Source organism: Coptis chinensis, chromosome 4 (genome assembly GCF_015680905.1).
Source record: "Coptis chinensis isolate HL-2020 chromosome 4, ASM1568090v1, whole genome shotgun sequence".
NCBI lineage: Eukaryota > Viridiplantae > Streptophyta > Magnoliopsida > Ranunculales > Ranunculaceae > Coptis > Coptis chinensis.
In genome coordinates, this window is record NC_141459.1 from 102704180 (window position 1) to 102732027 (window position 27848).

Sequence of the window (27848 nt, forward strand, 5' to 3'; positions counted from 1 at the left end):
AACTTCACCAGTAACTTCAACAAATATGAAGTGCTGGGAGAAAGAATTTTAGTGAAAAATTCAAAATATGACCAAAAGAGTTCTACTTTGTGCAGTTAATGGATGTTCACAATGAAAAGGATCTTAATACTTACATCAGCGACATTTGTTCCCTTGTCCATCAAATCTAGCTTTGTCAACAAAGCAAAAGTCCTTTCACCTAAATGGGACGGAGAAAGTATATATTCACAATTTCAAAAATAGTACATTGACATTGTGGTAAAGATTACAAACAACACCATTCACAAGAAAAACAGCAACTTAGATGTCATAATGCGGAGCAACAACAATATTAAAGATATCCGGTCATACTCAAGAATTCATCTTACGAGAATTGGTGTTCTTCACCGCGAATGATTGGAAATTTGGCTTCTTCTTTGAGCCAATTTGTTAAAAGAAGTCCCATCTGCAGGAATATTTTGAACACTTGTATTCAACAGGGATTTTCATCTTAGATGTAACTGGGAGGATCCCAGAAGAGTCCGCTTGAACAGATTCATCAAAACAAGGAATTAGCCTTGCGGTCCGAACTTCCGCTAAAATCATCCAACCGGCACTTGAAAGACTTAGTGAGCATGATAAGGCGATTGTTACGAATGTATCTGCTTTTCTGCGTCCGGGGGCCCTCTTCAACCAAAGTTGCAAGTTGTTATATCAGAACAACCAATGTAACCACTTCTACATAGAAAGGCATCAATAGGTGTTCATTAACCGGATCCTCGGGGAATGTCGGACTTCAACTGGGTTTCATCGCCATATGCTTCTCAATTAACTTGTCCACAAAGGCACGAATCTACACGTTGATTAATACGAACAATTAAAACCATTTTCATGAAAGCTATATATAGGCCGCAAAATAGCGATTACACAAAACTCATAAATAGACCATCGGTATGCATCAAACACCGACCTTATTCTTCCGCTTGTAGTCGAGGAACGAGAGGCATCCATGGCTTTTTTGCATCGTAGTTTGCTCCATGACCGATCAAACCAAATTAAAAAGTAGAAGTTGAGACTTAAACTTGCGGACAAAAATATCGATTACAAACTTCATTGCTCCAACCAAATATGACCTTTGGATACAGAGATGCATGATAGATAGACCGTCGCCAAAATTGAGAGTTAAAAGCAACAAGCGAGAACAAGATACTACCTTAGTCTTCGACATACCATCGACTTCCAAATCTTGAAAAATAGCAATTCGTACTAATAAAAACTTTGCTTCATGAAAGTGGAAAGTATATCACTATAGGTGAAATAAGCTTGTCAAGTTTGTTTGAATCAAACGATTTTTAAGGTTTTCACGTAAACCGGGGATAGTCATGTAGTAAACAAGATATACTTCAGCGACGGATGATATACTTCCGACCGGGATAGTCATGAAAATCCCGAGTTCTGCGTGGAGTCATTCAATAGGTGGGACACGCCGTTCAGCCCACCGAAGGGGGAAGTGTCCGTGGTAGTGAGAGAAGGCGGAACTAATTAAACAGGTTATCTCTTTTTCTCTCGAACTTTCTTCGACGACACGCCGTTAGCAATAATATAACTTAACTTTTTTGAATAATAATTGAAGAGTGCTCTTTAGAGTTTTATGATCGGACATTTTGAATGATGCGAGAATGTGACAATTGGAGGTCGACAAAAGCGGACAACCACAGCGTGAAGGTAAACTATTGATGACACCGACCATACTCAAAACGAGAATAAAAAAACGGAAGAACATAGCATGATCCTAGTATTTTTCCTAGATGAATTGGATCAACCGAAGTGGTAAGAGGTAGGAACCAAGAAATTGGCACAATAAAAGGTCATGCAAAGGAATAGGACCTTTTACCCTGTTGTGTCGAAAGTGATGTGCGCAAAGAAGAAAAGAGAAGATTGCTCGACCTCAATTAACACTATAACATATTATCTTCATAGAAACGGGAATCCACTTTTCGGGCTTACTTCAAACGGATGGATGCTAGGTCTCGAAATTAGAACGCCTACGGGATTCGCAACACAAGGAAGACTCACCCGAGAATGTACATGTCTGCAGATTCTTCCAAACAAAGCCGACCATCAATCTCAAGATTCTCACCGGAGGTCGCCCAAAGAACATTCCACGCACCTATCATTACCCTATGGACCACCAAAATCACCTATTTCATAAAAGACTTAGTAAGGCCTCGATGAAGAAAGATGAGTGTATATGCAAGAGATTCTAGATCATCTCTTCTACTGGCTGTTCTTCCCAAGTGGGCATGAACACTAGCATATCGCATACGGTTCGTCTACAAAGAACTAATATAAAATGGTTAGATAATAATTACAGGTTCGCATCCATAAATCATCACATATTGAAATATGAGAAATGCCAAAACGAACACGTCCGGCGTTGATCATATTCAACATCTTTTGCCAAGAGTAATCTTGTCTCTCCATTTTGTTGCTGCCACATCATATTCAACATGCTTCCCAGTAGCACCTAGAGGATTTTTGCAAGCATAGATCAGTCCCCCCATTCAGCAAAGAACACAAGGTTTACCAGGCAGAACGGCAACGTACTGATTCAACTAAACATCCTTGGTGTTTAAACAATGCTGGTCTTGCTATACCATTGCAACATTGGAACTGAAGAAGGAGGAGGAGGAGAAGTGAAGACAAGAACTAAAGAAGTGAGGAGAAGAACTGAAGAAGTCAGAAGAAGTGAGAGAAGAAGAAGAAAAAATAGAGAAAAAGAAGAGGAAGCGTACCTGGAGAAGACAAACTGAAGTTGAAGAAGAGCATACGAACTGTTTCGCGAGCCCTAAATTTTTTTGTTAACTGTTTCGCGGGCCAAACAAAAAGGCCCGAGTTCACGCTACTAAATCACCCGGCCCGAATACTTATTATTTCAAATATCGGTCGATTTCTCAGCGATTTTTTCGTCCCCAATCACTTTCGTGGGGAGTAATGAAATTTGAACCGGTCGGCTAGGTACCAAGTAGGGGAGCACTTTCGCGAGTAATCGGTGATTTTATAGCACAGCTATGGAAACAAAATATGGAACTTGTATGAGAGGCTTCTCCGGTTTAGATATATCTCGTTTAAGGGCGGCTAGTCTAACAAACCAATCACACGCCTGTTTCATTTCTATTTAACCTAATTTTTTTCGATGGTTTTTTCTAACTAATTAACTTAATAATTAAAAGGTATATTATTAATAACACTTCTGGAAGTCACGTCACAAGTGATTTTGAAAACTTGGCAAAGTCACTTTTAAAGTGATGTTGAATACATAGATATTACATCACTTTATAAGTGACACGGTGAGTAACAACACCTTTAAAATGATGTTGAATACGTAGATATTACATCACTTTATAAGTGACACGGCAAGTGACGTAAAAAAGTGTTACTATATCACTATTACGACATCACTTATTAAAATGATGTTGTACAACTCTACTATATCAGCCTTTCAAATAAGTGATGTTAAAAAAAGATTGTGAGAATTATTACATCACATGCTGAGAAAAGTGATGTCATAGTTTTCATATGACATCACTTCGCTGAAAGTGATCTAAAATTAGTGATGTCATATGTCATATTTGTTGTAGTACATCGGTACAAGTTTGGTGAGATTCAATTCCATTTGTTCTCTGTTGCATATCAATGAAGTAATAATCTTACTTCTTTGATCATGACTTTTTGCATAGTAGTCATAATGGGTTCGAAATTTTCATTCATCTGTAAGGGTGGCAATAGCTTTTTAATGGTTTCCCATATTGACATTTTGTGTTTAAATTGTTTCTCGAACTAATCTTTCACTATAATACATATGGTTGCAGAGGCCTAATCGCCGAGTTTTTTAGATTTGCCGGCATGTGCTCAATATTGTCAATGAGGTTTACTTCCTGTATATCGTCAACGAGGTTCACTTCATGTAAGTATCTGTTACGTTTTAATAAATGATTTGTTTATCGTTAATATTTCTACTCTGTTTTTATTGTTAAAATTTTCTATACTCATACTCTATCGAGTGACTTTATATATATAAGAACCTCAAATACACATTTGAAGAACTTTTGTGGATTGAGTCCTTTTCTGAATGTCTATCTGAATACGTTTCTTTGTTTCGATGGTCGTGTGTCCTCAGGTTTTATCAAAATAGCTCAATGCATGTTCTTTTTTACCTAATAACGCAAGCGCCATAGTACAATGGAAAAAAAACATGCAAGGTTATCACCAAAAGACATCTCATGGGAAGTGCTTCAGCGGTCACGTAAGGAGGTGCTACGAACTAACATGCCACATCTTAAATTATTTTTTTTCCAGTCAATGGTGAATTCTACAACCTTATTTGTGGAAAACTGGTAGTTTAATTCTTCGTGGGCTACATAGGAATTTTATTTGCTTGTTTTTTTTACCAATTGTTCTTGCATGGTGTTTGTTCAAAGTATTTGTCACAATTCTCTTCAGTCGTCCATGAATTCAATTAGGAAGCTCATCTCCCTCACAGGTCCAACACCAACCTCGACCAGGTAGTTTTACTTGACAGACCACATCTCCAAGGGTAGTTTTAATATTGAGTTTGAGAAGTTGTCTTATATAATGGCTCCATTAGTTTTGATCAGGCCTTTTTTTGCCTATGCTATTGATGTCAATCAATATATATGAATAGAGCTTACTAGCAATTATAAATATAGTATGTTTCGTATGCTTATGTTTCAAATTTTCCCTAATTTGATTATATTGTCTTTTTTCTTTCTCAATCAAATTAAAGAAGAAAAGCTCCGTAGAAATTAGTTGGAGTGCAGGTTGTTCTATGATAAGGTTGAAATGAATAGTTTACCTACGAAATGAACGATGAATTCACAATGTAAGTAAACTAAACTATCTTTTGTTGCTTGTTTATCAAAGTTTTCTTCTTCTACTCTCAATCCTATGAGATATAGTGGAGTAGAGTGATTCGTTCCACTCTTAGTCCTTCCGTATGCTTGTTTTCTAGTCTCAATACTCTACTTAAAGTCAATGAGAGATTTTTAATTACTTAACTAGACTACGATGCAACTACCCACGAAATGCAACTAGTCGATTATCAGACAACTATGGGAATGCTACGTTGATTCGATGTTAAGGAGTTAGAGGGGGATTGATTCCACCTTAACTCAACTTAATCCACTAGCGACGAGTCGTCGTAATCCGAATTGAACTGCTACGCAGAACAATCGGTTCTTCCTAATCCCTAATTACACATGGCATTTCTACCAATTAATAACTAGCATGTGAACAATTAAACCCATTCTCATGGTGAACTAATTATTTCTGGCGTGGAATAGAAATTACGACGACTCTACGATAAACGGAATCAAGCTTTCATCAAGGCTTCTCAACCCCCTCTAATGGAGGTTTAGCCTTGAATCATTCCGCAATCATTTCCATTTAAATTAAAACTACACATAATAATAAGCATTAAAATTTACTAATTTAAACAATAATGAAATCTAAATTAATGACTAAAATGAAATAAGAACAAGAATTGAAATTAGATCTAGAAATGGAAATGACAAAATCGAAATTGATAAAAAATACTACTTTATTGATCTAATCAAATGAAGAACAAGATCCAAAGGTTTAATCTAATAAAAGATTTGAAACTAATTAAATAAAACAATTAAATCTAGATCTAGAAGCTATTTTAATGGCTACTTTCTATTCTAAGCTACCTCTATTTTCTAACCTAACCATCTACCATTAACAAAGAATCAAGCTTTTGTTTTTATACATCCAGATCTAAAAATCGTGCATGGGCTTGGAGCCAGGGTTTGGGCCAGAGAATCAGGCCCAAAACCCAATTCTTTCAGTCCAAAAAGGCCTCTTCAGCTGCAGTTGGCTTCCACAGACTTTTCGTCCACTTCTGCTCCTCTGATTGGGTCAAGGCTTGGACCATTGCAAATCTCTTTCCGAGACGGTCGTTTTGACATAAGGTAGGCCCAATTCCGAGGTCTGAGTCCAAAGATATGGCTTTGGAAGTTCTCACGACTTTTGCTCCTTTATCTCGCTAAAGTGGTACATTTCTCGCACATAATGGACTTTGAAGCCTGAAATGCATAAAAACGCAGAATCAGTGTTAACTCTTACTTATTATTCATAATTGGTCTAACAAGATGATTATTAAGGGGTTAAAACTACAGTTTTGGGCTCTTATCAAACCACCCCTAAACAAAGATTTTGCTTGTCCTCAAGCAAAGATGAGAAATTAGAATAAGTGACCAAAATGGAGTTCTACCTAATCTCGTTTACTGAGTGCGATTGCATTGACCATATGCAACAAGGCCTTAAACCACTAGAAATTCCCTAGTGGACGAGTTATAGCCTCGTGAGAGTTTTCCAGTGAAGGTACTCACAAACTTCATCTATACTACAACGACTAAGAAAATAAAACTATTGTTTCCTTATTCATGCTCCAAATTATCTATACGTCTCACTAGCTATGAACAAGAATAACCAAGTCAGAAACCTAAGTTAATACATGCATAATAATCTATCATCTACAATAAACATATACACAATGAGTAGTACTATAAAATGTTTAGCAGGTTTGTTTTCGAGAACTCTGAATAAGCGTCCCTAAGTAGGTTCTCACAATAATAGTCAAGAAAACAACACTCGATTTTTCCACTCAAGTTTCACATCTACTCCGGTACAAGTGGGCACACTTTACCTTACAATCTCAATGACACATGTGAAAGTTCTGAGTCGATCAAACATATCGCCACTTACTATCACACTAACCTATTCCTAATTGAGCTAGAGGTCTTTATTAGGTGTTACGGGGATTAGGAGATGGTTTAAGAAGGAAGGAAATGGATATTCTAAAGGACAAGTCTGAGATAATAGAGTCTTCATATTATGTAACTAGAGAAAACCTTGTTATTTACTTTTGCTTCTACACTTTGTTTCCATCCTTAGCCATATTTTCTTTTTCTTTTCTTTGGCTTTTGACTCCCTTTTATTCTATTTTTGGAGTTTTTATTTTATTTCTATTTTTTTTCTTTTCCTTGGATGGAAACTTATTTTCTTTATTTTCTGAAGCACTAACTAATTTTTGTTTACACAGGTTTTTCTCTTCTTCTTTCTTCATTCATTCTATTCTCAGACTTATTCTAAATTGGGTAGGTTGATTTATTAAATATATATATATATTTTTTTATTTTGTTTTTGTTTTTGTAACAGGGTAAAGGAATTGTGGTTTATGGAAGGGCTAATGAAAGGCTCAGTGGGGCGACTAGCGGAAAATAATTCATAGGTTTGAATTTCTGGCTATATCGATCCAAAAAGGGCCTAAATTCTCGCTAGATATGGTTTAGTGATCAAGCAAGTGGACGTGTGATTTCTCTATCCGGATTTTACTTCTCCCTTGTGTCATTTCTCAATTGTTTCACTCATATAAGGCTTTAGGCTATATTCTCACAGGATTTGTAGAATAAGTACTCTAGCCTAGATTTCGTAAACTTATCGCCAAACAATCATAGATACTCATGTAATATATTTATAGATAGATGCAAAGATTATTACCTACATATTAACCTAAGTTTCTAACAATTATTCTCGATGCAAAAGTTATGTGAGACTTCTAGATTGTTAAGAGCATAGAGAAAGAAACAATACCAATATTCCTAAGTGTATAGCATAACTTATTTATTTATATTTTTAAATTTTTGAAATTTTAACTAGAAAACAAATGCATATTATACATATTTATATCCTAGCAGATGTCTTAATTACACGCGGTTTCTATGCCCCCAAAAACAAAAGCATGCTTTGTCCTCAAAGCATTTAAATAAAGAGGGTAGTAAAAATACCATTGAAACGCGCGGAAATTTAGGAACATCCGCAAAACAAAGTTAGAACGCACTAATATAGGAAATAAACCGACTCAACTCTATACGAAGTTCTACCCATTATGGGGTTAAAAGAATGAAATTGCTTGGGACATAAGCGCATTACCAACGTAAACTAAAACTTACCTCCACTCCCACCGTTATTCGTCATCTTCGCCATCCTCCACTTCTATAAAGAAGTGAGGCTCCTTTCGCGATCCCGCCATGCTATGATAATTTGCCGGGCTTCACGCCATTTATCATCTATGGTTGCTAACCTATTAAGTGCCACTTGGTCCGATGGGTGTAGGGTGCAACCCGGTGAGGTTGTATCCGCCACCCCTTGCCAAGTCATTGCACGGAAAGATCGAATAATACTATTGGTGGGTCGCGACCGCGTCTACCGTAATCCAATCCATGAAACGTGTACAAAAACAGAAAGAAACATAGCATAATACGCGGAATTAGAACAGGCATAAGAAGGTACTTATGCCTCATGGTATGGGCTCGTGCTAAACTAGACATCAAGGTTCGGGAAGGTCATAGAACCGGCGCCATTGGCTAAAGCAAGGAAAACGCCGCAAGTGGCGCCATTCACGTAAGAAAACGCCATTCCCCTAAAATGTTTAGCATAATCCAAAACATAACAGTTCCTATGTTCATGGACAGTGCTACCGCGGCAACGTTATAGTCCCCTTTGGTCTCAATATACGGAAAATGCCCGCCCCATAAACCCTCGCGGCAAAAACTCATAAGTGTAGACATGCATATTATCGTAATCCAATAGCACCATGGGTCTTGTATCTCGGCCGGGCATAGCAAGTCCAAGAACAAATGCTAGCAAGAACCCGGTAATTTCCATTGGTTCTTCATCAATGTTGATGGAGAACACTTGTTCTCCATCCGTCTCTCAAAGAAAATGCAGTTATTATAAAAATAAGATGCAAGTGCCGGAGAATAAAGTTCACCGGTCTTACCATAAGAGGTTCCCAACCAACGATGTGATCACTCACAAAACCAAGCACCGTAAGTAGTGCTTTTGGAACAAATCTGAAAAGACCGTCCCAGATCAATGTTGGAGATGTCATCTCAAAATTACGCTTTGGAATAGCCGCGAAAGATCCGGATACTACGTCGCGAAAAAACTGGAAAATTTCTGGTCCACGAAGTCGTGGTGTGAGCCCAACTAGGGGCGAAGTCAGTCGCTTTGGTATTTTGGAATTCCAAGAAACCGTATGGTCGCTTTGACTGGCGCGGGCGCTTAGTATTTTTGGAATTCAGTTGTTTTAGCGCCGAAGTCGCTACGGTATGGCAGCCCGAGTAAAATTTTTCTCGAAGTGTAGGCGAAGGCCCGAAGAATTCGAAGGAGATTTGCAAAAATGAAGTCAAAACGCGGGAATCGCGGGTGTGAAAGGTGAGTGATGGAGTTTAGGTGTAGTGTGAGTTGTGAGGATAGTTTGTATCAAGTTTATATAGGTTTAAAGTTGCTAAAATGGATCGGAAAGTTGCCAAAACTAATTATTTAGCAGTTTCCGGAAATCCTAAAATTTCCAAACTCGAAAAACGAAACAACTCATAACCCGGATTCTAATTCAAACCCAAGAGATCTTTTAGGTTGATTTTATGATAGAATGTACCTATTTAATCTAGATTTCATCCTACAATGATACTTGATCATTTTTGCCTTAAACAACCATATTTTCACCTTGACTCCGAATTAATTCTAATACTGAGGGTTATACAAAAATCATGCTTGAATTGATAAAACCACCCCCAAACAAGTTGGGAAGGTGGGGTCAATATGAAACAACCATGCATAATGAAAATAGGCCCTTATATTAAAATTTCATTCGAGTACCACTACAAAAATTCAAATTCACGGAAATAAAAGTTATATTACAATAAAACAACAAAAGTAAATAAAACAACAACCACTATCAATCCTCGACTTCTAAACACCCTCGCCCACCGGTGGCGAGGGCACACTCTCTAGTGGTGGCTCCCCGGCTCCGTAAGGTCCAAAGAAGCTAGCCGTCCTTCGCCGACGACGCCATGCCTCGTAGTCGTGTCCTCGGCAGAAGTCAGATGAGGTGGGAAGCGCAAGCATATCCACTCTAAACCGGGCTTCCGGGCTTCCATCTCAGCCCCGCCCCCATCTCTCATCCTCTCTCGGGGCGCGGATCTCGGTTGTGATGAATAGTCGCCTGTCGAGTCCCGGAGGTCTCAGGCAGATAGTGTTTAGTGAACGATGCCCCTATGAAGCATAGCCATGCGCTCGTCCGATCAGATCAACACCCTCGAAGGCATCCGCGATCAAAGCAGTCACGCCCTCATCATCATCCTGAGGCATCCTCATCCTCCTCCTCTTCATTCTCAGCTCCTCCATCCATCTTCTTCTTCTTCTTCTATCCTCAGCCCTCCTCCAAACTTGTTGGACACACTCCCTATAGATACGCATGTTACGGCGGTGGTAATGTAAATCCTATCGACGCCGGAGTCGCTTTCATCTTCAAAGATGATCTTGGTGATTAACACAGAAGAGGTGCCAAAGACCTTCCGGACCCCTAATCATGTTTCAAGAAAACTCCGGTGATACGTAAATCGTATTCTCGCCTCCCTCGAGTACCCATAAGACGTGGAGGCAGGTCGACCGATGTCATCGACCTTGTCCTTCCCTAGGACATTCCGGAACCAATCCACCGGGTCAGAAATTTACCGGGTTGGTCCCGAGTGATGCCCGGGCGAACACAATGGGAGTTTGTATTGTAGCTCCATTGATTTGAATAACGCCCATCAATGGCTCTACCCCACAAACGGGGCTCCCGTGAAAGTGGCCTCAGATGGATTCTAGGCGAATGCCTAGAATCTCACCCAACGATCCGAGTCAACTCCCTTTCTTCTTCCTTACCATCACAAAATCCTACTCCCTCCAACTCCCCGGTGTTGTAGAACCGTCGGACCAAGTCTTCGTGGTAGAAGGCTTCGGTCGAAAGTACCGAGACTATTCCAGTCTCTTACTAGCCATTTCGTCACCGTGAAAACGGAGCTTAAAATGGTCGGTAAATGGAAAACTTGCTTCCAGATAATTCGGCGTTGTTGAGCCATCTAGTGTTTGAAATGGAGTGAAGGTTTAAATATGATGTGGTGGTGGTGGTTTGACTTGACCGACCGAAAGAATTGGTGGTGGTGGAGTGGTGGTGGCGCAAGCACCAAATTTGTGAATTTTTGGTGGTTTTAGTTATTTAAATCGGTGGAGGTTGTGGTGGTTTGGTTTTAGAGAAGATTGGGGGTTAGGATTTGATTTTTGGCATGGGTTTATGGTATTTTCTTTTTAATTTTATTTTTCTAGGTTTGGAGCTTTGTTAATGGCGGTGGAAGATGAAAAACGATGAACCGTTGAAGAAGGTAAGGGGCACGAGCGCTACCGGGTCGTATGGCGGTGGGCCCAAGCCCAAAATCGAAATTTTGATTTTTTCGATTTTTTCACTAATTTCAAATCAAAATTTCCGCCTTTCGTTACGGGTCCGATTTTTGCGAATGAGATATGGAAATGATCAGGAGGGAATTTCCTATCCAATGATCCATAAAACACTCTATTCCGACTTCGGATGACATACGAGATAGTGGAAAACGCCTCGGCGCGCGGCATGACGAAGTTATGCGAACGAATGAACTCTAAATTAATAGATTATGTCAATCCGAGGCGTAATACAATAAAACGGCCTAAACAACTCTAATGGGACATAAAACATTTATTACGGAACACAAACACACCACCCCAAACAAATTTTTACAACGGCTTAGAAAATTTGTTTTAGTAAATGGGTCTTTTAAAGTCGATTCGAGACTTCCTAGATTACTATGTTTATTTTTATTTTTTTTTTTTTTTTTTTTTTTTTTTTTTAGAAGGAAAACGATAAGCAATAAAGACATAATTCACACCATAGAGAAACATGACTCAAAAATCCGAGAAAAACATGCAAGAGTGGAAAACGTGAACTATGTGAACCGTGGACTTAGGATCCGTACTTACAGCCACACACTCCATAGGGAGGGCCGGTTACCTTAATGGTGCACTCACCAATATATTAAAGTGAAAGGAAATGCACCAAACACAGAAATTGAGTCGCTTTTATAGTCGGATATTTCGAGACTTTATCTAAAACATATGTATGAACATGCAGTTGATCATATATCAACAACCGAAAAATAGTTGTGGATCATTCCATAAATAAATATCACAGAAAACATATCCAAACACAATGAAACACCAAGATTCCCTATAACTCAACCTAGTGAAATGAAAGCTAAGTCGGATTACCCTATCAGGTAACCTATCATGCACCTTCTTTTTAATTTTTTGAATGAGTGGGTGTTCTAGTAAATAAGTGTGGAAAAGTGAATGGTTGTGGAGAATATGGTAGATATGGATAAGTTCTAGAAAGACAGCTTGTACACAATGAGGATGTGGTTTTAGCAACCGAACTCCTTCATTGTGTGTGTGGACCGCCTCAATTCTGAAAATGAAGGTGTCAAATAGTTTGTCCTTCAAGTATCCGTTTGATAGGAGGATTTAAAAAATTATGAAGCACGTGAGAAACAAAAAGGATCGAGTGCAAACTCGAGGTTCCTTTGAAAAGGGTGAAAGGCGAGGGGAATCGAGGTGGATGTTGTGCAAGTTAGTTCTTGATAGGGTGAATTGTCACCTACTCGAAAAACTCATCAATTCCTCATCTAGATTGGTCATATCCACATTACTATGGTAGTCCTCTACATCTTTAAGAAAATCATCTATCCCTTCCTCATCAATAATATGTGTATCGACTAGTGTAGGAATGAAAATGTTGGAGTCTGACTTTCCAAAGGAAAGAATTTTGGTAATATGATTATCAGGGAACGTGTTGTTGAAATAATCTCGAGCAAAGCTCTCGATCATGCTAACCTCTCCATCCATAGACGAATCGGGTAACTGTGTCCTTGTTTTAAAAACATTGACTTCAACAGCAAGATGGCCAAAAGACATGGACATTGAACCATCACGCAATTAATGAGCCATTGGCAGTTGCAGAAAGGAAAGGGCGCCTAAAATGATCGGACAGAGTCGTTAGCGCTTAATTCTCGAGGAGGACTACAAAATCAGCCGGATAGTAGAAATCCTCGAACTTTACCAAACACATTTCGACTACACCCTTAGGGTACTTAATAGACCGATCACTAATTGCAACGCCATTTTAGTGGGTTGCATCTTGTCTAGACCTATTTGTCTATCATACAAATAAAATGGGAGTAAGTTAACACTAGCCCCCGTGTCTAATAACGATGTCGTCAGATAGGAATCTCCTAAGGTGCATTTTACAATGGGATCGACCAGTGGTCCTTGTACTTAACAATTCCATTATGTTAGATAAGGTTGGGAATTGTTTTGTAAAAAGCGTCTTTTGGTATATTTGTCTTAATGCCTAGTAGTACACAATTCCTTAAGAAACTTAGCATGATGTGGTAGCTTTTTAATAGCTTCGGAGGAAGGGAAGGTTTATAGTTAGATTCTTGAAAACGCCCCTAATCTCATCGTAATTTGTATCCCTAGTTAACATGGCTAATTTTTGTGGAAACGGTGGTTTCGCTCTATATTTAGCTATGGTATCACCGGATGTTTAACCGTGGCTTTCTCGCTTTTTCTTAGGTTGTGTTGTAACGGTACCTTACAACGGTGGTAGGCTCTTCAGTTTCTATTTCGGTATCTAGTAAAATAGTAGGTGTAGGGTTATCTTGGTGGGGTAACTATAGGCATAGTTACCTTGTTATCAACCACTACTAACGGAGAGTGGTGATGGCATTTATCTCCCCTACATTTTCAAATTCATTACTAGTATTATCCGTTACCTTCAAAGGTCGTGTTTGTTGTTTTAGGATTAGGTATTGCGTGATTTCGGCAACACACCTTTGGTTTGGGCTTTATCTTGAGCCAACTGTTGGGTTAAATTATTAACGGATTGTAGAAGCTGTTGGTTAGATTGAGCCATAGTTTGGAAAAGTTTTTGGCTTACTTGTATGAAAGTGTCAAGGCGATCCGGTTGTGTGGGTATAGTAGTCACGGGTGGTGTGACTGGAACTATTTCACGTGAATTATTTATAGGTGGATTCTGATAATTATTATTTACCGGAACGATACCTCTATTAGCATTATAATTATTATAATTACCTTGACCTTGTGCTTGACCTTGTCGAGGTTGCACTTGGTTGTTATAATTATTAAAATTACCCTGACCCTGTCCTTGTCGTAGTGGAGCTTGGTTAAAAGCCGTTGGCCTAACATATTGATTATTGTACCCTCGAGGTGTGACTTGTTGGTTATTTCTCCAACCGAAGTTGGGATTTTGTCTCCGCGGCGTTAGGTTCACTATTAATGGAAGAAGCGTTTGCTCATAGGCTATAGACAAATGGGAGTCGGGATGCTCTCGGGACTCCAAATGTAAACTACATGGGTTTGAATTTACATTCATGACGGGGATAGGCTTTTGTTGTACGAAATGGCCTCTACCTTTTTTAGTGAGTGATTCGATTAGAGTTTTAAGCTCGAATCGTGTTTAATTTCAAACATACCGCGGCCTTAATCGTATTAGTAGAACTATGGAGGCCGGGATATCGTCACTACCCCCAATTATTATTTCGCTTAGTTTGGTCCTCTAAAATTTATAAGCCTCCGAGGGCTCCTTTACTTAAGAAACTACCCCCATTCATAATGTCAAGGACTTCTTTATGGTGATGTTGAAGTCCTTTGAAAAAGGCACTAACTAACGTGTCTTTTGCTAGGTTATGGTGTGGACACTCTATAAGCAGATCGGTGAAACGATTCCAAGCCTCAAAAATGATTCATGAGGATTTTGTCGAAAAGAAATGAATCTTGGAAAGCATCTCATCCGTCTTTAGGGGTGGGTAAAATGTTCCATAAACAGTGAACAAGTTTAGCCCACGAAGTCCACGTAATTAGGCTTGGGGTTAACCAAGACGCCAAGATTATCAGCTAAGGTGAAAGGGAATACCTTTAATTTAATTTGTTCCGTACATCAACCCGTAGGATGGTGGAATTTTGTTAAGACTTGTTCAATCCCACGATAAAGCCGATAAGGTTTTTCATGGTCTAAACCATGAAAACGGGTAACAAATTAAAATATTTGGAGGGATTCTCAAATCCCCGCCAGGTCCGCTAGAACGATGCAAGATTTGGGGCTATCGCTCAAGGCTTTGTAGAAGTCGAGAGAGGAGTCTCTTTCTTCCCCATTATATCGTCGGTGGTGTGTGTGTGTAGTAGTAGCTAGAGGTGTAGTGTGTGGTATACTAGATAGACTTGTTTGTTGCTGTTGTTGTGTATTTACGTTCGGTGTTTTTGTTCGGCAGGACCTTAATCTCATGCAAGACTAAGTTGAGCTTAACTAAACATGCAACACTCCAAACAATTCTGATATACTAGTATAAAACCTCTAACAGGAGATGCGAGGTGTGGAAGAAAGGAATACCTGACGTCCTTGTTTTCGCTTTATGAATAGCGTCTTGTTTACGCTTGTTGGGTGTATATAGCAGGTTAGAACACCGAAAAATATGAAAGATCAAAGTTCGAATCAAACCGCCGAGAAATCCGAAAAATTTAACGCTTCGCATAGAAGCCTTCGGCTCCGAGGTATTTTCAATTTACGGTGTTTTTTAGGGCGGTCGCTCCACATGGGGGTGGGTCCTCGGTCCAAGAACATAGTATGGTCGCATCCAATGAGGCAAGGCCGCAAAAAATTTTGCTCGAATTTTTCAACTCTAAAATGGACGTACCACAAGATGATTCAAACAAGGGTGGGTGGGTGAAATGGGACTTTAAAAACAAGACTAACACTATGAAAACAATACGAAAAGTGAAACTAAGATGGCGGTGCCATTTGATAAGGTTGAAATGAATAGTTTACCTACCTAAATGAAGCGATGAATTCACAACGTAAGTAAACTAAACTATCTTTTGTTGCTTGTTTATCAAAGTTTTTTCTTCTACTCTCAATCCTATGAGATATAGTGGAGTAGAGTGATTCGTTCCACTCTTAGTCCTTCCAGATGCTTGTTTTCTAGTCTCAATACTCTACTTAAAGTCAATGAGAGATTTACGAATTACTTAACTAGACTATGATGCAACTACCCACTAAATGCAACTAGTCGATTATCGGACAACTATGGGAATGCTACGTTGATTCGATGTTAAGGAGTTAGAGGGGATTGATTCCACCTTAACTCAACTTAATCCACTAGCGACGAAGTCGTCAGAATCCGAATTGAATGAGCACGCTAACAAACAATCGGTTCTTCCTAATCCCTAATTACACATGGCATTTCTACCAATTAATAACTAGCATGTGAACAATTAAACTCATTCTCATGGTGAACTAATTATTTCGGTAGAATAGAAATTACTTACGACTTCTACGATAAACGGAATCAAGCTTTCATCAAGGCTTCTCAACCCCTCTAATGGAGGTTTAGCCTTGAATCATTCCAATCATTTCCATTTAAATTAAAACTACACATAATAATAAGCATTAAAATTTACTAATTTAAACAATAATGAAATCTAAATTAATGACTAAAATGAAATAAGAACAAGAATTGAAATTAGATCTAGAAATGGAAATGACAAAATCGAAATTGATAAAAAATACTACTTTATTGATCTAATCAAATGAAGAACAAGATCCAAAGGTTTAATCTAATAAAAGATTTGAAACTAATTAAATAAAACAATTAAATCTAGATCTAGAAGCTATTTTAATGGCTACTTTCTATTCTAAGCTACCTCTATTTTCTAACCTAACCATCTACCATTAACAAAGAATCAAGCTTTTGTTTTATACATCAGATCTAAAAATCGTGCATGGGCTTGGAGCCAGGGGTTTTGGGCGGAGAATCGGGCCCAAAACCCAATTCTTTTCAATTCAAAAGGCCTCTTCAGCTGCAGTTGGCTTCCACAGACTTTTCGTCCACTTCTGCTCCTCTGATTGGGTCAAGGCTTGGACCATTGCAAAGCTCTTTCCGAGCCGGTCGTTTTGACATAAGGTAGGCCCAATTCCGAGGTCTGAGTCCAAAGATACAGCTTTCGGAAGTTCTGCTAACTTTTGCTCCTTTATCTCGCTAAAGTGGTACATTTCTGCACATAATGGACTTTGAAGCCTGAAATGCATAAAAACGCGTAATCAGTGTTAACTCTTACTTATTATTCGCATAATTGGTCTAACAGTATGATTATTAAGGGGTTAAAACTACAGTTTTGGGCTCTTATCATTCTACTCTGTCTACTCCTTCTCAAGTAATCACGTACAGGTAGCGGTTTGTGAGGTTAGGTGCTATAATCGCTAAACTAATATTTCATTTTGTGTATGAAGTTGAAAACATTACTGGTGTGCCTACTACATCCCTACCATACAATTTTTTATTACCCCCATCAAAATGATCCGCAGTTTTCTTTCTTTTCTATGTAACAAGTGATAGGGTGGCTACAGAAGATTCATATAGGAAGAATAGATTCTATCTTGAGATGGAGCCACTGAAAAGTTTTGTGAAAGCATGGATGGAGCTTCTCAAGCTCTCGAACTCTCTAGCAATGGGTTACCTAATAAAGACGTTAAAAAACATGTTTATGACCACTACTGGTAAGCATATTATTTTGACGTACTTGATGTTTGAGTAAGATGACGATGACCTTGACATGTTTGTTATTCTTTTTAAGGTACATCTGAAAATAAAATGGCTACCCGATGTTGGTGAGAGGTGTGAAGCAAAACTTGATGGATAACAAATTGGTAGATTTTTTACTTTTAATTTTTATGTTTTTTCAGTTTTTGATTGCTTATGTAAATTGTATATTGCAATATCTTTAAGTTTTATATTAAGAGGTTAGCTAAAGTAGAACCAATTGGAAGAACTACAACTAAGATTCTTTACATGTCGAGATTTGGCGATTTATTGACACGCATTTTTTACATGCTTGAACTATTTGAGTGGCACATTTCTGATCATTCGACTTCTCCACCTTCAGACAAATTCTCACTTCGAAATATTGCATTATTGTAACCATTTTTGGTCATTTGATCTGCATACTTGAAAAACTTAGAAATTGTATTTGTAATTTGTTTTACTCTTAGTGTTTAGGAATGTCAAGGGCTTGACTGAAATTCAAGTGTTTGAACTGTGGAACTACCAAGCGCAAATTAGGCATCGAATTCGGGCCTGAAGAGATGAGCTTTATTACATGCATACTTAAGTACCTACTTCTTATCCACCTCAATGGCTTTCCATAATTTTGTTAGTTTCATGTAAATTTCATGATTTTCTATATATGGTTTCATTAGTGGTTGCCAACTATTGCAGATCATTAACTGTACATGTATAAATCAAACCTCTGTTGGAACACAAGTTATAGTCCTTAATTACAATCACTTATGAGTTGATACGAGCCACCTAGCTACGTACTAGACCCCCTTTTCCTCTGGGCTAGCTCTAACTTTCAAGTGTTCTTTTGAAAAAAACATATAGTTAAACATTTTTCACCCAACTATCACCGCAAGCATAACCTAAAATCTAATCGAAGAACTATTTCTTTCTACAAATATGTGAATCAAAATAATTACGATTCAAGTATAGTCATATAGTTCATCTTTTTTATTTTTCGGGTATTTTTTTTTTTTTTCCTATTTTTGAAAATTGCCGGTTAGAATTAGAAACTTTCAAGTATTAAACTGCCATAGACCATAGTGCCATGTTTGAACATAATGTGTTTAAAGCAATCGGGCTTGGTTGGTTATGGTTTGCATCACAAATTAGTAGGCCATTTGAATGGAAATAGATACATCAATTAATTGTATCGACTACATCTTGTATTAGACATTGAGATGGTAGTGTTATTGTTCACATTTTAATTATTGTCGTGTTAAAACAAAGTAATTAAGTGGAAATAGATTTTAGATTAACACCTGTTAATTGATATGTTTTTTTCAACGGTGCTATTCTACTCTTTCTTTGCATAAGCTTTCTCTTTTTTTTTCTATGTCGAGACGCGTTATTCTTCTTGAAAGATGATATGCTTAAGGTGTGTTACTTTAATGTCATTTGTTTGAGGGTGCATGCACATATCTTTGAACTAATAACATGCTCAAAGCAATATGGTTGAGAATTGTGATTAGTAGCTCTATAGTTTCATGCTCCAAAATTTGTTTCTAATAATTCGCTTTAGCTTGGTTACTTTTCCTTTTGATATCAAGGATCACAATTGCTTACTTTAGCAATATGTAAACATTAGCAGTTCTTATCCATTGCGGCAATATGGGTGTGAATTGTGAGGATAGTAGCTTTGTAGCTTCATGCTTCAATTTTTGTTTCTAATAATACGTTTTAGCTTGCTTACTTTTCCTTTTGATATCAGGGATCAAAATTGCTTACTTTAGCAATGTGCAAGCATTAGTAGTTCTTATCCAATGCGGCAATATGGGTGTGAATTGTGATTAGTAGCTTTGTAGTTTCATGCTTCAATTTTTGTTTATAATAATGCGTTTTAGCTTGCTTACTTTTCCTTTTGATATTAGGGATCAAAATTGCTAACTTTAGCAATGTGTAAGCATTAGCAGTTCTTATCCAATGTGGCAATATGGGTGTGAATTGTGAGTAGTAGCTTTGTAGTTTCATACTTCAATTTTTGTTTCTAATAATGCGTTTTAGCTTGCTTACTTTTCCTTTTGATATCAGGGATCAAAATTGCTTACTTTAGCAATGTGCAAGCATTAGCAATTCTTATCCAATGCACAAGCACAAGCACAAGCAGCATGAGTCTTGAACGTGTGCCTTCAGACACCACATTAGGTTTGGGCTGGACCATGTTTAGCACATAATGGCCTACGACTATCACACCTTGCTTTGGAGATCGAACTATTTCCTTGCGTCGCGTGTTGGCTCATTTTGAAGTTGCTCTAATTTCAGGACTTATAATATTAGTTACGGTGACTTAGGATGCATATGGCCATGGCCAACAAGCTCAATGGACATAAGAAGACTCCACTTTCATCATATGATATTTAATTGCGGTGCAATATTATAGACGTATCTCCAAAGTGGTGTAATTAAGCTTTATGGGCAATACCACTAGTAATAAGTTATAGATGCCGCTAGGATATGTACTGTTTTGAGGATACCCCACAATGTAATTAGTGTAACAGACTATGCTTTGAAAGCGCAAGTGTATGGCCATTGGCCAAAATTATATGTATGTATCGATTTGGTTTGGTGTCCATTTGTGGAAGTGTTAATTTTCACCCTATCTTTCAATTTCATGTCTTAATATTAAATCGGGGAACATGAGCAAATGAGCAAATACAAGTAAACAAATGAACTTTACATCATTTTTGTTTTTATTTTTCTAACATGATGCAAATAAAGAAACTTGATGAACATTCCATCTGGTAATACCTAGAAGATTGGACATTGGAGATCTAGGTTGTAATTTCTAAGTTGTGAAAAACATGAAAAATAGAGAACTAATTAGTACAACTTTTTATATCATTACTATTAAATTTTCTAAATAGTAAATAATGAATAATGAAGATTCGTTGTTTATGTGTTTAGGTGATTGATCGAAGGAACAAAGATGCCAAAAGTTGTTGTTTGCACTAAATATAGACAGTTGAATTCGAAATAGAAAAGAGAAAATGGTGATAGTGTTTGCTTCAAAAGTTTAAACTCTGAAAGTTTCATTTACAAGGTTGTTTTTCAGCTCAATTTCTCTTAGTTATTCATTTCAAACAGTTTTTGTGAATAACTTTTTATATGTAGTACTATTGGTTGTAGGATGAGAAGGAAGATGATGAGTTCACATTCTGGTTAAATAACCAAAAGTGAAGGAGTAAATGCATTTAGAAAAAAGTGAAATTGTATAACTAGATCAACTTTAAGGCTCCAACTACCGAAGGGCACAATTTTTCGGTCTGAGACACCACCATAGTACATATTGGCAATCCACAAAATAAACAACCACTTCAACATAAAATATCTACAAAGTCCCTCATATCCCACACATTTAAAAATACTTGAGTGTATCAAGATTAATGCCACAAACAACATAATAAGCACCCGATAACAAATCGTGGCGTAGGCACGGGTGATACCTAGTAGCATAATAGAACAAAGCCATATATAGAAATGTGGCTATTTCACCAATATCCACTCTCTAAAGTTTAACCAAGAAACTAACAATATCAAAGCCTAAACATGTATCACAAATTGGAGAAAAAAACATGCAATATCAAAGACTTATTACCAAAGCATTCTGAAGAAACCTTACAGTTCGTTGTTAGAATCCTCATGTAGAAAGCTAGGGTACTGAAAACTGGTCTAACTATTTCTTTAGTAGAGAGACTACGTGCCTCATAATTGATCACCTTCTTTATTCTTCTGCATATCAATTCTTAAGCAATTAAAAGAAAAGAATGTAACAAATTGCACAAACACATACAAACACCGAGAACAAAAAATTACTTATTTAAAAACTCAATGGTAAGAACTTACATAAGTACGTAGAACCTTTTGTCTAAGAAAGATATAACTCGGTAACAATCGAAATATAGTGACACATTGCTTCTTCCACATCCATATCACCTAATTAATCTCTGCCATACATCGCTTAATCAATATTCATTGACAAAAAAAAAACCTACGCTAACCAACAAAAAGATAGTTTGCAAACATCATTGCATTACCACAATTATCATTAAAAAAAAGAAACTTATGAAAAGGAACTTACTTCTGTCTCATTTGGTCTCACTTCTAAATTACATGCTTTGTAGGTCACACTTCAAACAATAAGTGCACGTCAGGTTTTTCTTTAATTCTATTTTAATGGGTTTTAACTTAGAAGGAAAGATGAGTAAGTTAAATTATATGTTATGCATCACTTCTTCAATGTATTTCTCTAATATGGACAACTACGAACTATAAAAATCTGAAAAGGGGTAACCATGTTTCATTTCTCTAGGTTACCCCAAAGCTACTAAACACAAAGGCATCACAATAATCTCACTAAAGCATTATATCATGCAGCTAAATTTATAGATAATGTACTAAATGTACCTCATCACGACACATATCCAAGCACTCCAAAATTTGGATAGCCTCTCCTTTTTCCCATACCCAAAAGATTCATTGACCTTATAGACATTTTAAAGAACTATAATGAAAGCAGGCACAACACAATGGATGTCCAATATAAACAACAAATAAAGCAAGTAAATGCAATTTAAACTTAAAGAGGTTATACCTTTGCGCTTCCAATGATTGATAAACAACTTTCGATCTTTCAGGCCATTCCTAGCTTGAATCCCTTTCCTGTGAAATACCATCCCCCAAACCAAATGCACATGTGTCTTTAGCACTCACCTAATGGTGCAAGCGAGATTAATGTACCTAAAAAGTAGATTTAAAAGAAAAGGAGAATTGATTCAAACACTTTGCTTTTGTTTTAGTTGATCATGACAGGTGAGATATCAAGACAACAGTCTGATTGAATACAATTCTAAAAATATTATTGAGCTAAATCATCTAATAAGATGAACTACCAACTTACGCAAGCACCACCAAATTCATGATAAATGCAATCACAATGGTAACTTACTGATTTTGCTTGCTTAGATGGCAACAATGGGTACTTATTTTGGACTTGGGCAACAAAAGCACAGGTAAATATAAAAGTCCTCAAGCACTGTGCAACTGTGTTCCTTGCAATAGTGCATAGAGCAACTTAATTTTGGTCTTACCTAATTTGTGATTTAATTTATACAATCAGCAATAAAAATTTTCCAACAATCGCTAGGATCTTTAAATAGAGTGTTAAATAAACACCAATAACAATGGATACCTCAAGAGAATTTTAGACTAAGCTACACTAACAATTGCAAACACATTAACAATGAGGGAATATGGAACATGTGAACTGCCAATATTCATATGTTGAGTTAATAAAAGCAAACATGAAGTCAGAATTGTACTTCCATATAAAGAAAAACAAAATACATTGATAGAAATAAAATAAAATGAATGGCATAGAAGCATACCTTCAAACACTTGCAGAAGTTGAATATGTTCCTAAGATGCCAAACCCACTACTAGCTTTGATGAGCTAACTGATTTTGCGATCCTTCAGCCTCCAAAAACTCAGGACCATTGACACTTGATATATCTCTCGTTTATCGAGTATCCACAATTGTTTCCTTGGAAAATGATATAATTGGTGATTAAGGTTAAATGTAGACTTATATCTAGTAGAGTTTTTATATAATTCAACATCTTTAATCATTTCTAAACAATCTAATGACTGTTGAATATGTGCATATAAAAAACTGCATGGATAAGAGCTTGAAGGAGCGGCATAGTTCAACCTTTAAAATTTTAATTGATGGAAGAGAATATATTTACATTGGGTCATTCGGTCAAGAAAACCGAATCAATTGGTTTTATGCCAAGCGATGCCTCCAACTCGAAATTTTGATTCATAGAACATGCCAGAGTTTCTTACATATATTCATGAGAAACATTGAGAACAAATATACGTCCTACTCGGATTGATTTCTAACTTAATTGAACGGCTTTAAAACAATGCCTTGAGCCTATGTTCAAGCTGGGAATACCAGGGATATGAATTCTGCTTTTCAGGTTCCGTGTGGCCCCAGCCAACTCCCGAAACTCTCGGTTCATCAAACCTGTCGAAAGGCTGATTCATTATTTATCAAAGATGGGTAGGAATCTTTACTAAGTAGTGCGATAACTGTCCTGCCCTTGCAATCATTCTATAACAACGCTCTATGCACACACCAAAAGGAGAATAAAAAACTTACTTTCAATAGTGATTTCTGATTTCTTGTGCTCCAATTTGACATAATCAGCAAGTTTGTTGATGAGAATTGAGGGGGAAAAAAAGTGATTCAACAATCTTACCCTTTGATCTTCGTTGTACTCTTGAAAAACTGATGAAGTGGAGAAGAAGGTAGTTTCGGTTGGAGAAGCATTTTTGGGGTTTTGACGTGGGTTAAAAAAAGTACGTGTACGGTGTATCGGTTTGGTAAAGTTGTTTCACTATTTCTCCTTCCTTTCCCAAAATTGCTTTTTCCTAAATTATCGCCAAAATAATGTGTTTTTTTTCTACGTGAAGAAGAAAGTCGGATTTTGTGGAGTCAAGTTCCGCTTTTTTCGTAATCCCCCTGTGACGTGGACACCTTCAGAGCGCTGGAAAAGGGACTGTTATTATATATATAAAAAGATTGATAGCTATTGGGTTACTTGTAAGTGCACAACATCATACCACCTTATAATGTGGTGTTAAGCCAATGAAAGCAAGTCCCATGCCTAACATAGAAAAACTATAATTGAATCCTGGGGGGGGGAGTTACAGACATAGTGCTTCCTTAAAGAATGACAAATAAACTAAGTAAACCATTGGAGGAGCCAGAGAACCCCCAATACGAGGGCAGAGAGAAACCAAGCGGATCGCGTTCAATATAATCAATTTCTCGTCATCATTTCATTTCAAGGAAAACTGCTTGGTTATCAATGGTAGTCAAATCAGGAGAAAAAAATTGTTGATAAAAAAGATAAACTAAATAGGAAGTAATAGTCCCAATTAATTACGATCAAGAAACCCATTTAAAACCCAATGATCTAGAAAAAATACTCCTTTTTGTTAAGGTTCATATATAACACACATCCCAAACGTACGAAGTTTGGTATAGAAAGGAGACTGACCAAACAAATTCTCTCAGAAGAAATGGGTAGAAAGGCAATTGATAAGATAAAACAAAGTATAAATATATCAACCCAAAGGTTTAGGCAAGCATGAATCACATCAGTGATATGGCGGTGCTTGCATAGTTCAATAAGTTAATTGGTAAAACCAACTCGTATCTAATAAACGCAACAGCTATAGAAAACATGTTGAACTTTTACAATCAAAAGACAGCGCATGGATCAAATATCTGAATTTGGCAATCACAATTAGGTTTCTAAAAAGCACATTTATACTGAATTTGGCATTCACATGATATTAACAAAACCTCAAATCAAACAATCGATTTACAGGTAAAACAATAATGAAATTGAAAAAGAAAATTCGTACCTTAAGACTGAGGTAGAAGAAAATTGAGGATTTGTTAAAGCATAAGAAGTGTTACAGTTTGGGTAGGGATCATCTGTACTCAATAGCATCCAACTCAGGGTTGCATCTGGAAATAACCATCCTTCCGTCATCCAAGACCTTCCCACCAAACACCTTCAAACATTAATCAAGGAGTTCTGAAGACCCCAATCTACATGTGGCACCCTTGAGAGCACCCAGCAAGACCCGCCAGCTACTTGGAGCACTTTGATCATGGATTGTTGTACACGTAGAATGTCTTCTCTTGTCCATGTGCACATCACCAATGAACATGTCTCGTAGTTCTTGCCTTTACTTGTGATATGCAACTGCTTAGTTTTGTGGATCAGCCCTATCAGGAAGCAGAATAGATCCTTTATAGTCAAGGGCCGACACTCTGAAAGGGCCTAGTATAAGGTAATTACATCCTAGAGGCGAGTTCGGGGAGTTCGTGCTTGATAGAAAAGGGGCAAAAGTATTTCTGACAGGCAGTCGACTGCTTTCCTATAGTCGTGATGAGAGAGAGAGAAGTTGGGAGGTCGGAGCGTACAAATGATTTTTCTTTTGTACTTTCAACTTTTGACATTAGAAAACATAATTAACTGGACTCTTAGTTCGGTAGTTTTTTCTCCACCTTTCTCATAATCCCCCTGGTGATGTGGATAGCCTCGGAGAACTTGAAAAGGGGCTGCTATTATATATATAATACTTGATGAATAACGTATCAAACCTCAAGTAGAATTCAATCTGGTCTTTAATGGCATTGCAGAGTTTGTACTCTAAATCTTGCAAATTACTTAGGTGGGGAGTCTGTGGAACGAATGCTACTCCTCCTGTAATATTCATGAATGTCACGCCCCGAGACCCCAGCACACATCCCAAGGACGATGAGTGAATCTCAAGGCTGACACCATCACAATTCTACCGAAATTTCGGCAGAGTTTCCTTTGTTTAATCGACATTCGTAAACCCTAAAACCTGTCATAACCTGGAAATCCCAAACTACAACCTTCCAACAACCATATATATACAACCCAACCTTCTAAACAACATTATATACATCCACCCACTGTTTAAGTGTAACTGCTACTCGAATACATCAAATAAATACATCAAAAGGAGCGGAGCTCTATAAATATACAACCAAAATGACTAGACTATCTCTATACAACCCAAACTACGAACTTGACTCTGTCCTCGTCAAGCATAAGGGAATCCTCCCAAATCGCCATGGCCATCATCGCTAGGGTTAGGAAAAACCTCCTCCGCAACTGGCTCGTCTGAAATGTTAAGTAGGATGAGCAACAACGATGCCCAGTAGAAACACACATAACCAATAAATAGTCTACTTATAGAAAACATTTAAAACATGCAGGGTTTCTATAATAGTATTCAAATATTGTGACTATGTATATATGCATCACTAACTAGCAGAAATCATCTCGACATGCTTCATTTATATACAAAATAGAGTTTTTCACAATCATCATACAACTATTGTGGCGGCCAAAGATCCCTATTAGAATGATGAGATGCGGTAGTACTTCGACCGATCCACGGGCAATCTCGGTTCAAGACTTTTCGGTGTGAACCATGCACCGATTGTTTTCGATTTTACCGGCAGCGAGCCGAAATGCCGTTGTTGTGTTCGTACACAAAATCCCCAAAGCTTTTCGGGTGGCTCGTGGCCCGGACGACGACCCTCCTCATCTGGCCGTCACCTAACTTACGGTGGTCAACCGTTCGACCAACAGCAGACCGCTTTCGGGATCGACACACATCCGAGTGGACTAAACTCTCTCTCGGCGCCTAAACCTCATCGAGGAAAGCATGTAACCCCACACAAGCTAATCACCATACTGGTGACACGTCATAAAGCATGGTTATCTAGAAAAAGTAGAAAAGGAATTCGGGGACTACATCCGGTGATGCATCATCCTTTAAAGGTGGTCCACCACCTCGAAAGGTGTACACCACGAGTTGGAATCAGAAGCTTAAAGCTGCCGTCTCGAGGAATTGCGACAACAGTTCCTTCTTTTTAGGAATTCACCATTCCTTTTCTAAAGCCCCTCGTGATAAGCATAGTAATATCTATATATATACTCGTATTACCGATTGTTTTCCAAATACTATAGATACATATTTAGTTTTTCTTTTAAAACTGTTGGTCTTGTATGTGTGAGTTCCTGGATTTCCCCCATCGATCACATACAACCTATGACTCCTAAATGGGCCAGTCATAGTAAATGACAACCGATGATTCCCAAACGGCGAATCATTGTAAATAACCACGAACTCTATCCCGGGGACAATCCAGAACCTCACACACATTTACAAACAACCGGATAATCCTCACCCGCATACAAAATCCATCTCTCTGTCTCCTTACTGAGACAAGAGACGCGAACCCTTCCCAAAACCAGTTTTCTCTTTTAACAAAGAAAACAAATCTCCATTACCCGATTTTACCAAAAACCCATTTCACACTAAAGCTATCTATATATATAGTTTATAGCGAGGAAATACGAGTCTAAAAACATGAATATCATATATACATGCATGGTTGATACGCTAAACTATCTATTTCCTATTTAAACAATTCAAATCATGCATGAAATAAGCGGGACCATATATTGGTATGTAGGGTTCTACCTTAGCAAGCTCCTTCTCCTCAAGCCCACTTAACCAAATCGGGCCCGCTTAACCGAATCAACTCGAATTCACTCCTATAACAAAGATATACATATCGTCGGTTGTTAGAATTGATC

At 37.6% G+C, this 27848-nt stretch overlaps 1 long non-coding RNA gene across 5 annotated transcripts in view; it reads right to left on the bottom strand.

Moving 5' to 3' along the window:
• The window catches only part of LOC147506436 (uncharacterized), a 44324-nt gene that overhangs the window by 14673 nt on the left and 1803 nt on the right, over positions 1-27848 (bottom strand). For 3 of the 5 annotated variants that reach the window (XR_015193756.1, XR_015193757.1, XR_015193754.1), the window contains exons 2-6: positions 23009-25913; positions 22216-22361; positions 22029-22105; positions 21468-21568; positions 21244-21353 (exon numbers count right to left, since the gene is read on the bottom strand). This is a non-coding gene — a long non-coding RNA (uncharacterized LOC147506436). The remainder of the gene's footprint in view (positions 1-21243; positions 21354-21467; positions 21569-22028; positions 22106-22215; positions 22362-23008; positions 25914-27848) is intronic. The other 2 variants (XR_015193755.1, XR_015193758.1) reach the window with 2 other exon arrangements.